Genomic DNA, 12,792 nt, shown 5'->3' on the forward strand with positions numbered 1-12,792 from the left:
TTGTCAAGGGAGGTCATGCCTAACAAATCTGGTGGAATTCTTTGAGGAGATAATGAGCATTTGAAGTGAGAAGAGCCAGTGGACATGATCTATTTAGATTTCCAGAAGGCCTTTGACAAGGTGCCACACAGGAGGCTGCGAAGTAAGATAAGAGCCCATGGTGTTAGGGGCAAGGTACTGGCATGGATAAAAGATTAGTTGTCTGGCAGAAGGCAAAGAGTGGGGATAACGGGGTCTTTTTTAAGATGGCAGCTGGCGACTAGTGGAGTTTCGCAGGGATCAATGTTGGGATCACAATTATTTATTAACAATCTGCACAAAGGAACTGAGGGCATGTTGAAAAGTTTGTGAATGACACCAAGATAGGTAGAGGGACAGTAGTGTCGAAGAAGTGGGGAGGCTGCAGAAGGACTTGGACAGGCTAGAAAGTGGCAGGTGGAATACAATGTGTAGGTTATGCACTTTGGTAGGAAGGATAGGGACATAGACTATTTTCTAAATGGGAAAGGCTTCAGAAATCTGAAGCACAGAAGGACTTGGGAGTTTTATTCTAGAATTTTCTGAAGGTTAACATTCAGGTTCAGCTGTTAGGAAGGCAAATGTATTCTAGCCCTCTCAAAATGAATGTTAACATTGCAAGAACGGAAATACTGAGGCTGTACAAGGCTCTGGTCAAACCGTATTTGGAATATTGTGAGCAGTTTTGGGCCCCATATTTAAGAATGGATGTGCTGGCCATGGCGGGGGTCTGGAGGAAGTTTACAGGTGTGATCCTGGAAATGAAGGGCTTATCATATAAGGAATGGTTGAGGACTCTGGGTCTGTACTTGATGGAAATTGGAAGGATGAGGGGGGTCTCATTGAAAGTTACAGAATACTGAGAGGCTGGATAGAGTGGACATTTCCACTAGTTTGAGAGCCTAGGACCAGAGGACACAGCCTCTAAGTGAAGGAATGACCCTTCAGAACTGAGACGAGGAGGAATTTCTTCAGCTGGAGTGTGGTTAATCTGTGGAACTCATTGCCACAGAGGGCTGTGGAGGCTAAGTCATTGAGTGTATTTAAGACAGGGATAGATGGATTTTTGATTAGTCAGGGGATCAAAGGTTGTGGGGAAAAGCTAAGAGAATGATGTTGAGAAACATAAGAGCCTCAATTGAATAGAGGAGCAGACTTAATGGGCCAAATGGCCTAATCTCCTCCTATGTCTTATGGTCTTAAAACATCAATTCTGTTTTTCTCTCCCCAGACCTGCCGAGTAATTGCAACATTTTCTGTTTTTATGTCAGATTTCCAGCATCCACAGTATTTTGTTTTTATTAAAATTGCAAATTGGTCCGTGGCGTCACCATTCTCTATCCTGTCACCTTTCCATTAAACAGTTGTACAGAGAATTGTATAATTTAACATACAAGAGAGAGGCAATTGTGAGAAGTAGGAGTGTGACAAACATCAATTAAATCAAACTCCAGCAAGGAATCAATGTCAAACTGGCCCAGGTAAATCATAGACCCGTAGCCTAGAACTGCATAGGGGGAGCCTTTCAGGCCATCTGTTGAGTGAGAAAACAGTAAAAACATTTGCCTGGCCTTGATGCTTCAACTATTGTCAATTTGTTCTAAACCACAGTCCAATGGCAGTACAATTTAAAGTTTGATGGAGCATTTTTGTTAGAAATATGCACATAATCATGGTCAATTATGATGAAGTCTTTTTTTCTCTATTCATTTGTGGGACGTGGGCATCACTGGCTGGCCAGCATTTCTTGCCCATCCCTTCATGAACCGCTGCAGTCCTCTTGTTGTGGGTTGACCCACAACTCTATCAGTGAGGGAATTCCAGGATTTTGACCTAGCGACAGTGAAGGAACGGCGATATATTTCCAAGTCAGGATGGTGAGTGGCTTGGAGGGGAACTTGGAGGTGGTGGTGTTCCCACACGTCTGATGCCCTTGTCCTTCTAGATGGAAGTGGTTGTGGGTTTGGAAGGTGCTGTCTGAGGATCTTTGGTGAATTTCTGCAGTGCATCTTGTAGATAGTACACACTGCTGCTGCTGAGTGTTGGTGTTGGAGGAAGTGAATGCTTGTGGATGTGGTGCCAATCAAGTGGGCTGCTTTGTCCTGGATGGTGTAAAGCTTCTTGAGTGTTGTTGGGGCTGCACCCATCCAGGCAAGTGGGGAGTATTCCATCACACTCCTGACTTGTGCCTTATAGATGGTGGACAGGCTTTGAGGAGTCAGGAGGTGAGTTACTCGCCGCAATATTCCTAGTCTCTGACCTGCTCTTGTAGCCACCGTGTTTATGTGGTGAATCCAGTTGAGTTTCTGTCAATGATAACACTCAGGATATTGATAGTGGGGGATTCGGTGATGGTAACATCATTGAAAGTCAAGGGATGGTGGTTAAATTGTCTCTTATTGGTGATGGTCATAGCCTGGCATTTGTGTAGCTCGAATTTTTTTTTCCACTTTTGAGTCCAAGCCTGGATATTGTCCAGATCTTATTGCATTTGAACATGGACTGCTTCAGTATCTGAGGAGTCACAAATGGTGCTGAACATTGTGTAATCATCGGCAAACATCCCCACTTCTGATCTTATGATAGAGGGAAGGTCATTGATGAAGCAGCTGAAGATGGTTGGACCTAGGACATTACCCTGCGGAACTCCTGCAGAGATGTCCTGGAGCTGAGATCATTGACCTCTAACAACCACGACCATCTTCCTATGTGTCAGGTTAGACTCTAACCACCAGAGAATTTGCCCCCTGATATCCAGTGATTCCAATTTTTCTAGGACTCCTTGATGCCACATTTGTTCGAATGCAGCCTTGATGTCAAGGACTGTCACTGTTACCTCCCCTCTGGAATTCAGCTCTTTTGTCCATGCTTGAACTAAGGCTATGATGAGTTCAGGAGCTGAGAGGCTCTGGCGGAACTCGAACTGGGCGTCACTGAGCAGGTTATGGCTGAGCAGGTGCTGCTTGATAGCACTGTTGATGACATCTTCCATGACTTTACTGATGATCGACAGTAGAATGATGAGCAGTAATTGGCCATGTTGGATTTCTCCTGCTTTTTATGTACAGGACATACTTAGGCAATTTTCCACATTTTCGGGTAGATGCCAGTGTTGTAGCTGTACTAGAACAGCTTGGCTAGGGGAGCAGCAAGTTCTGGAGCACAAGTCTTCAGTACTATTGCCAGAATGTTGCAGTATCCAGTGCCTCCAAGTGTTTCTTGATATCATGTAGAATGAATGAAACTGGCTGAAGACTGGTATCTGTAATGCTGGGGCCCACTGGAGGAGGCCGAGATGGATCATCCACTCGGCACTTCTGGCTGAAGATTGCTGCGAAAGCTTTAGCCTTATCTTTTGCGCTGAAGTGCTGGTCTCTTCCATCATTGAGGATGGGGACATTTGTGGAGCATCCTCCTCCAGTGAGTTGTTTAATCGTCTACCCATTCATGACTGGGTGTGGCAGGACTGCAGAGCTTAGATCTGATCCGCTGTTTGTGGGGTCGCTTAGGTCTGTCCATCACTTTCTGTTTATGTTGTTTAGCATGTAAGTAGTTCTGTTTGGTGGCTTCACCAGGTTGACCTCTCATCTTCAGGTGTGCCTGATGCTGCTCCTGGCATGCCCTCCAGCACTCTCCATTAAACCAGGGTTGATTTCCTGGCTTGACGCTAATGGTTGAGTGGGGGATATGCCAGGCCATGAGCAGGTGCTGTATGACAGCACTGTTGACGACACCTTCCATCATTTGGTGATCGACAGTAGACTGATGGGGCGGGTTGAATTGGCCGGGTTGAATTTGTCCTGCTTTTTATGTACAGGACATACTGTACAGGACATGGTTACAGCTTATGCTGGAGTACAATTCTGCTCTGTTGCTGGCCCACAGTGCCTCATGGATGCGTAGTCTTGAGTCGCTAGATCTGTTCGAAGTCTGTCCCATTTAGCACGGTGATAGTGCCACACAACACGATGGAGGTTATTTTCAATGCTGTTACTGATACTGTCCTGGACAGATGCATCTGCAGCTGGCTGGCTGGTAAGGATGAGGTCAAATATGTTTTTCCTTCTTGTTGGTTCCCTCAGCACCTGCCGCAGACCCAGTCTAGCAACTGTGTCTTTTCGGCCCTAACCAGCTCGATCTATAGTGCTGCTGCTGAGCCACTTTTGGTGGTGAATATTGAAATCCCTCACCCAGAGTATGTTTTATGCTTCTGCCATCCTCAGTACTTCCTCCAAGTGTTGGTCAACATGGAGGAGTACTGATTCATCAGTTAAGGGAGGACAGTACATGATAATCACCAGCAGGTTTCCTTGCCCATGTTTAACCTGAGGTTATGAGATTTCACAGGGTCTGGAGTCAATGTTGAGGACTCCCCAGGCAACTCCTCCCGACTGTATACCACTGTGCTGTCACCTCTGCAGGACCTGTCCTGCCGGTGATACAGGACATATGCAGGGAAGGTGATGGTGGTGTGTGCGCCATTGTCTCTCAAGTACGATTCCGTGAGTATGACTATGTCAGACTATTGCTTGACTATGTTGTGGAGGTGCTGGTGTTGGACCGCAGTGGACTAGGTCAGCAATCACACAACACCAGGTTACAGTCCAACAGGTTTATTTGAAAACACAAGGTTTCGGAGCCTCGTTCCTTCTTCAGGTGTTAGTGAGAGAGGTGGTATCAGACACAGAATTTATAAGTAAAAGATCAAAGGGCCACATCATCGATGGGTAAACGTCTTCCAAGGTGGACTTCAGGATACATAACACAGAGTCACCGAGCAGAAGCTGATAGCCAAGTTTGGTACCCATGAGGACGGCCTCAACCAGGATCTTGGGCTCATGTTGCACTACAGGTGACCCCACCACACTATACACTCTCACACACAGACTCACGCACTCGCATACACACACAAATGTATGGGGTGAATTTGTATTTGCAGATACATTCTATTTTGTTCAAAAAGCACACAATTTATAGACAATCAATCAATGGGGTGTTTTATAAATGCCTACTTTAGAAATAAAACTAGTCTGACTCCAAACCAATACACAAACAGATTCTCAACAAGGCCTCACACCTAACATGCATTGTCTGACCTAAAATGTCACCTCTTCTTTACACTGATAAAACCTTTAGTTTTCTCAAGGCAGTGACTTTAAAGAAATTCGGGGATTTACATATACATATTAATCAATTAAAACCTTCTAACTGATTAAAGATTTAATAACATGTTAGGTTTGTTTAATACATCGTCATCATTGGTATGACCCTTTGATCTTTTACTTATAAATCAGACACTCTGTGTTCGTGTTTTCAAATAAACCTGTTGCACTATAACCTCGTGTTGTGTGATTTCTGACCTTGTTGCTTGACTAGTCTGAGAGACAGCTCTCCCAATTTTGGCACTTGCCCCCACATGTTACTGAGGAGGACTTTGCAGCATTGACAGGGCTGTTTCTGCCGTTGTCTTTTCCAGTGCCTCGGTTGATGCCTGGTGATCCATCTGGTTTTATTTCTTTGAGACTTTGTAGCGATTGGTACAACTGAATGGCTTGGTAAGCCATTTCTGACGGCAATTGAGAGTCAACTACACTGCTGTGGGTCTGGAGTCACATGTTGGCTAGACCAGGTAAGGACAGCAGATTTCCTTCCCTGAATGGCCTTAGTGAACCAGATGAGTTTTTCTGACAATCAACTACAGTTTCATGGTCATCATTAGATTCTTAATTCCAGACTTTTTAATAGTTCAAATTCCACCATTTTCCATGGTGTGATTCAAACCTGGGTCCTCAGAACATTATCTGGGTCTATGGATTAATAGTCTAGTGATAATACCACAAGGCCATCTCCTTCCCAGTTAAAGTTAAAGATGTTATAGAAGTAAGCAATATTTCTCAAGTTTACCCATCTTTCCAGGTATAGGTTGCAGAAAGCAAGGACCAGATTACTGTATTTAAGACTAATTATTTCAAATAAATAGATTTTAGCTACAGGTAAACAATTATGAATCATTGACATATAACTCTACTCGTTAAAATTCCAACCCCCTTATAAAACTTCCCCTGCACGTATATGCTGACAGACAATGAAACATTGATGTGAGCATGGAGGAAAAACTGGGAAGGCAGTTCCTGTCCACAGGGTTCACTGAGATCATCCTTTGGTTTATCAGGACTCATTGATCCTTGATCTCTCTTCTTCAGGTATTTTCACTGGCTTACAGTAGCCATAAAGCAACTGATCCACAACTTAAAATCTCTGACTTATTGATTAAAAACAACAGTTTACAGAAACTGAAGAGGGAAACACTCAAGAAGCTTGACACCAGTCAGGACAAAGCAGCCCACTTGATTGGCACTACATCCACAAGGATCCACTCCCTCCACCACTGACGCTCAGTAGCAGCAGTGTGTACTATCTACAAGATGCACAGCAGAAAATCACCAAAGATCCTCAGAGAGCACCTTCCAAACCCACAACCACTTACATCTAGAAGGACAAGGCCATCAGACATAGGGGAACACCACCATCTTCAAGTTCCCCGCCAAGCCACTCACCAATGTGACTTGGAAGTATATCGCTGTTCCTTCACTGTCGCTGGATCAAAATCCTGGAATTCCTTCCCTAATGGCATTATGGATCAATCGACAGCTGATGGATTGCAACAGCTCAAGAAGGCAGCTCACCACCACCTTCTCAACGGCAGCTAGAGATGGGCAAGAAATACTGGCCAGCCAGCGACACACACATCCCACAAATGAATAGAAAGAAAAAAATAAACTGAGTTTTTTCATGCCTTTGGTATTTTTTACTGCAGACAGAAAGAAGCATCTCACTTTCCAGTAGTCTGAAAGCCTCTGAACCTATTGTCCACACACCCACAAACTGTTGAGATATCTCAGAGTCAGTCACATAATTGTTGGCAGGTAGAAGGCCTTGTTCACCATAACTGGATATCATCTCACAGACCAATCAGCTACTTTTTGCCTCCTGAATCTTATCTTGTACACATCCCTTGTACCAGTTCATCTGCAACTAAACATTCCCTATTGACTGAACAAAAGAAGTGTAAACTGGCCCGAAACGTCAGCCTTCCTGCTCCTCTGATGCTGCTTGGCCTGCTGTGTTCATCCAGCTCTACACCTTGGTATCTCTAAACTGCATTAAAGCCCGCTTTTAAATACCGCAGCACTCCCTTCCACAATCCTTGGTTTTCAAAACAGTCCTTTTCCCATTTCTGCCCGCAACCAAAAAGATAGAAAATTAAAAAGATACAGTTTTTGCAAACAGATAAAGCTTGAATCTGTATCTCTTGGACTTGAAAGAATGAAGACATTGTCCATACAATGGGGGAACAACTGAGATGGGAGAGACTTGAAGAGATGTGAGGTAAGGATGTTAAAGCTGGGATGAGAGTTGGTTGAGCAGATTGATGATAAATATGGTAAATTAAAGGTGAAAGGCTTGGCTATTGAGAATAACACACAAATATAAGTGTAAAGTAGCTGCACACTCCATACATGGACAAAAAATATTTGCAAGATTTCAATAAGTAGGGAGATAGAGGTGAAACTTGCAGTTCTACAATTTGTCTTTGTGTGATGCAAGGAGAAATATGACCCAAGAAGAAATTTCTCTGTGCCATCCTGCCTCAAATCCCACTGTTCTTGTAGTTATCAGTTAAACTTGTGCATAATTGGAACTGGGAGTGTGGAACAGATAACAAGGCTCATCCAGACATGAGTAAGTCACAAAATGCAAGCTTTGGCAGTTTAGATGGGGAGAGGAAACTTGGAAGGTGTATGCCTTTTGAGGCAGTGTGCAAAGCTGGTAGCTCTGCCACACTTTTCTTATTCTGCAGAACGGGATCATTCATTGATTCTGCACTGCTAACAGAAAAACTCAGTCATCTGCAGTACTTATCAGAAACACAGACACATCCTCTCTGCAATTTTCCATACGATTTGAGGAAGTGTCCTGCTGGCAATACAACTTGTAAAATTGCCTCATCAACTTGTTAACACTGGCTACAAAAAAAATCTATACAAGTGCTTGTAGCTGCAATGACAGACAGGCAGTTGGCTGCTACCATTAGAATACAGGAGTGTAAGGCTTGATTTGTCCGAGGAGGCAGATATAAACTGATTTCAGTGACAAAGAGGGTCCTAGTGCTTGAGGACATGAACATGAGATTAAATTTAAGAAACTTAAGGCAATCAGCAAGAGTATATTTTCACATCATTTAGTCTATTAAAGATGCCAAAGCCAGAGGGTTGCAGAATGCGCAACCAAAAATAATGATTGATGTTGAGACCATGATAATATTGGAGAATAAGTTCAATAGCTGCTTGTACAAAATGGGGAATAAAGGGATATGGAAACAAGACTGGCATGTGGAATCAGGGTTACTTTTCTAATGTGGGTATAAGCATGAATTCCTCAGACTGAACAGCCTGTTTCTGCTTTGCAATTTCAATGTAATGGCAATGTACTACCTCAGATTGATAAATGTGTCTAGAACACTCATTATATACCATCTGCTCTACTTAGACTTAAACCAAATTACTGGTCATCATGCCCACTTGAAGCAGGCACTGGCACTTGGTGGAAAGAGTAATTAGTGATGTTCATGAGAAAGTGCAAGGGTGAATTGTGGGGAACTGTTGGGGATATGACAGTATTAAAGTTCAGCCCATGTCTACACCATCTGTGCTAAAATATATTTGCAGTAATTGTTTCTGTTCTTAAAAGAGTTTGATCAATTTGAGTAAACTGCTCTCTGTAACATAACCAAGGTCACTAATCTAGAATGGGAACTGAAAATTGTTTGATGAAATTAGCATTAAAATGGCAAATTAATTCAAGTGCCAATATCCCACAATATAATTTCTGAACTTTGGAACAACCTGTGTTGCAAAGTTGGTTAGAATACTTGTGGATTGGGAGGCAGGAAGTTAGAATTTGGTATTTGTAAAATGCTAGGGGGGAAAGCATTATGTTGTCCCTTTAAAAGACCATGCTTTTTCTTGAGCTTACAGATTTAAACTGGATGTCTGTTAGCAGCAGCTTGAAAGTCTGCAAATACACAGAGAGCACCCGAATTGAAACATTTGTATCGAAAGACCGTACAGTTAGCAGGCCAATCAGCAATTTTTACCACGACAACAGGTTTTTGAATTTAGCCAATCAATTTGAACCAGGCACTTAGATACCAAAAACCTGTTAAAATTTAGTCTGATGGTTTTGACAACATAGGACCAATCCTATTGTAAGAAATATTGAAATGTCATCAAGGGTGTAAAAAGATGGTGGCAGTTGGACAAAGACCGCAGAGCTAGCTGCCATCCACCAGAGCTAATAGCCGTCAGATTTCAAGAGAGAATCACTGGCTCTCACAGCCTCCTCTATGTTTTAGAGAAAGCATAATCTAAATAACAATGGTACCATTAGCACAACTAGTTAATATTCCTGACAGAAGAATCAATGGAAAAGGCATTCCTGACAGAAGACTCGACGGAGAAGGCACAAAACATTCCGGAAAACATGTAACCTGGCTGTAAGTTCAAGAAGCTAAATTCTATTTTTTTAATATAAGTGGGGCTTGTATTTATTGGAACAGCACACCATTAGAATCTTGCTTTACTTAGGAACAGTTAATAGTTGGAAGGGATTTATCCGGTTTGTTAATAGTTTAGTGAATTTGTTCATAGTTAGAGTTAGATAAATAAATTGTTACTTGTTGATTTTAAAGTCAAAGTCAGGGGTTTATTTTATTTAACCATTAGAAGTTGCTGAAAAGTAGGTTACACCATCTTTCACGCTCCTTTCACAGACTATTGGGCAAGGTGCTCCTGTTTAGGCATTTTGGTTTTAGTTCTTGGAGGGGGTCAACCTCTGCTTTATAACACCAGACATTGAACATTGCATGACAGTAACCTAGAGTTAATGTTAATAAGGTTCTGATCTGTATTGTAATTCAGAGGCCTTGCCAATATACCATGCCTCGGGGCATCTTTGATGAATGCTCACCATGCAACAATCACCAACAGGAATGTTCCCTCCCAGGGCGGGAAAACTTCAGCGGTCAAGGACATTCAACTTCGGATCTTCGGTCAAACATCCTTTATGAATGGGGAGGCAATGGCCTAGTGGTATTCTCGCTGGACTGTTAATGTTCTGGGGATCCAGGTTTGAATCCCACCACGGCAGATGGTGGAATTTGTATTTAATAAATATGTGAAATTAAGAGTCTAATGATGACCATGAATCCATTGTCGATTGTTGGAAAAATCCATCTGGTTCTCTTAATGTCCTTTAGGGAAGGAAACTGCCATCTTTACCTGGTCTGGCCTACATGTGACTCCAGACCCACAGCAATGTGGTTGACTCTTAACTGCCCTCTGGGCAATTAGCAGCATCTTAGGTTTGTTTAATGCATCCTCATCAGTTGTGTGACCCTTTGATCTTTTGCTTATAAATTCTGTGTACTCTGTATTTCTTTCTCACTTCACCTGAAGAAGGGCTGTGACTCCAAAAGCTTGTGTTTTCAAATAAGCCTGTTGGACTATAACCTGGTGTCGTGTGATTTCAGACCTTGTCCACTGCAGTCCAACGCTGGCACCTCCACATCAAAAGCTTTTTGGGCAGCCAATAGCCTGATGAATGGCAAGTTTCCATCCTTCAATGCCAACAAAATCTGGGCCGTTAAATCCTTGGTGTTGTAATACTCCTACCTGTAATCTGTAGGCTCAACTTTGAGAAGTCTTAAGCTGCTATTATACAGGTTTACAAAAAAGATATCTCAAAGTATCTGAATGACAGATAACATACAGGTATTTTAAGTGAAAGCTATTTTTTATGAGCTGTACCACTATGAATTTCTCAGTTAGAGTTTTTGTTTCCTCATTTAATCGCTGAGATCTTTCAGGTATCCACTGTTTGGCTGAAAGGGGTTGAAATCATATGTTGCCTTTCAAGTACAAAGTATTCAAAACTAATAGTGGCAATTGCCAGTGAATTACAAAGTTTTGACGTTAATTTCTTTGGTATCAGGGTATTCGGCCACTTGAATATATTAATTGGAGCCTCACACCTGTTGAACAAGAAACTTTTAGAAATCAGTTCTCAATGAGTATGACAGCTTTTGGGTTTAAATGATGCCTAAGGCCTCCCTGAGGCCGCTAACTAAAGGTATGTATTGAAGCTGTCTTTCCTTCCTGGAGAGAAGGAGTGCTCTCCCAACTTCACAGGAGTTGTGATAACACAGTGTGGAGCTGAAGGAACACTGCAGGCCAGGCAGCATCAGAGGAACAGGAAAGCTGACGTTTTGGGTCGGGACCCTTCTTCAGAAAAAATGAAGAAGGATCCCAACCCAAAACGTCAGCTTTCCTGCACCTCTGATGCTGCCTGGCCTGCGGTGTTCCTCCAGCTCTACACTGTGTTATCTCAGACTCCAGCATCGGCAGTTCTTACTATCTCTTCACAGGAGTTGTGATTGGCCCTATCTCCCCATTTCTCATTTTCACTCTTTTGGGACCTGCCCAGGAGACAATGGCTCCCCATGGGGCAGGTTGCCTGAGGAGATGTGAGCAGCTCCAGCAACATTCCCCAGGTTTGCTGATAAAGCTGCAGGATCCATTTCTAGCCACGCTGGAACCTTCTGTTTCAGGTGTCTATTAATCACACAACACAAAATCCTGGCAGTGAACACAAAGGCTCAGCTGAGTTTTATTCAAGTGAAGATACTTAATGGTCCATCTAAATAACAAACAGTTTTGGTTTGATGCTTGAATCAAGTTATCTCAACATTTGGAAAGAGCATTTAATTGAAGAGGAGTCACTGGACTCAATGTTAACACTGTTTCTCTCTCCACAAATGCTGCAAACATGCTAAATTTCTCCAGGACATATATATTTCTTTTAAATTTCAGTTCTCCATCATCCATAGTATTTTACTTCTATGACTCCAGTTGATATAATTGCCCATGAATTAAGGAGGCAAAATTCACACCTATCTTCCTTTCCATCATTGGTGTGAACTGTAATGATTGGTGTGAATTGTAATCATATCTGTGTAGAAATATATTTGACTGAGAAATAAGCGTAAGTAATTAGAAAGGACACACATTATATTAAAACAATTTAAAGATAAATATTCAGGTAGGAATTAACCATTAAAGAAACCATTGCGACAGGCAGGAAAAGCCAGGAAGGTCCACTTTAAAATTAGAATGCACCTAGAGGTGGGCATGAAAATGACACACTATTATTAAGTTAATTGAAGAGTATTGAAGAGTACTCAAAACAGACACAAGAAAAGTGTGAAGAATGAAGGCTTGGAAGACATGACATTTTCACACTTAGGTGTAATGTTAAGATGCTAATTACAGAGGGAATACTGAAACTATCCATGACAAATATCCTAATCACATCAGTACCATTAACTACTAGGATCAGACACTCAAAGAAAACAGAAATGAAACAACTTTACTCATAAACACTGAACGAATGATTCTTGTAAGATGAAGGCATTAAACAGAGATGAAAGGAATATCCATGTAAGAATATAAAACATTACAAATAAGTTGACTACATAAAAGCTAACAACTTCATAAAAGAATCTTCACTGAACAAAAAAGGAATTATATGAAATGATACAGCATCAGACGAAAGTGGGAGGAACTTATATATAGGGTTAACACCAGCATTTTCATAGCAGGAAGGATCTGAACCAATATAAAAATAAGACCCTTTAACATTTCAGAAGTATTAAGG

General features: G+C 42.1%; 1 protein-coding gene across 4 annotated transcripts in view; it reads right to left on the reverse strand.

Moving 5' to 3' along the window:
• The window catches only part of cfap99 (cilia and flagella associated protein 99), a 138,424-nt gene that overhangs the window by 45,756 nt on the left and 79,876 nt on the right, over window positions 1-12,792 (reverse strand). The gene's annotated exons all lie outside the window — the stretch shown is intronic.

Source organism: Rhincodon typus, chromosome 3 (assembly GCF_021869965.1).
Source record: "Rhincodon typus isolate 14 chromosome 3, sRhiTyp1.1, whole genome shotgun sequence".
Taxonomy (NCBI): domain Eukaryota; kingdom Metazoa; phylum Chordata; class Chondrichthyes; order Orectolobiformes; family Rhincodontidae; genus Rhincodon; species Rhincodon typus.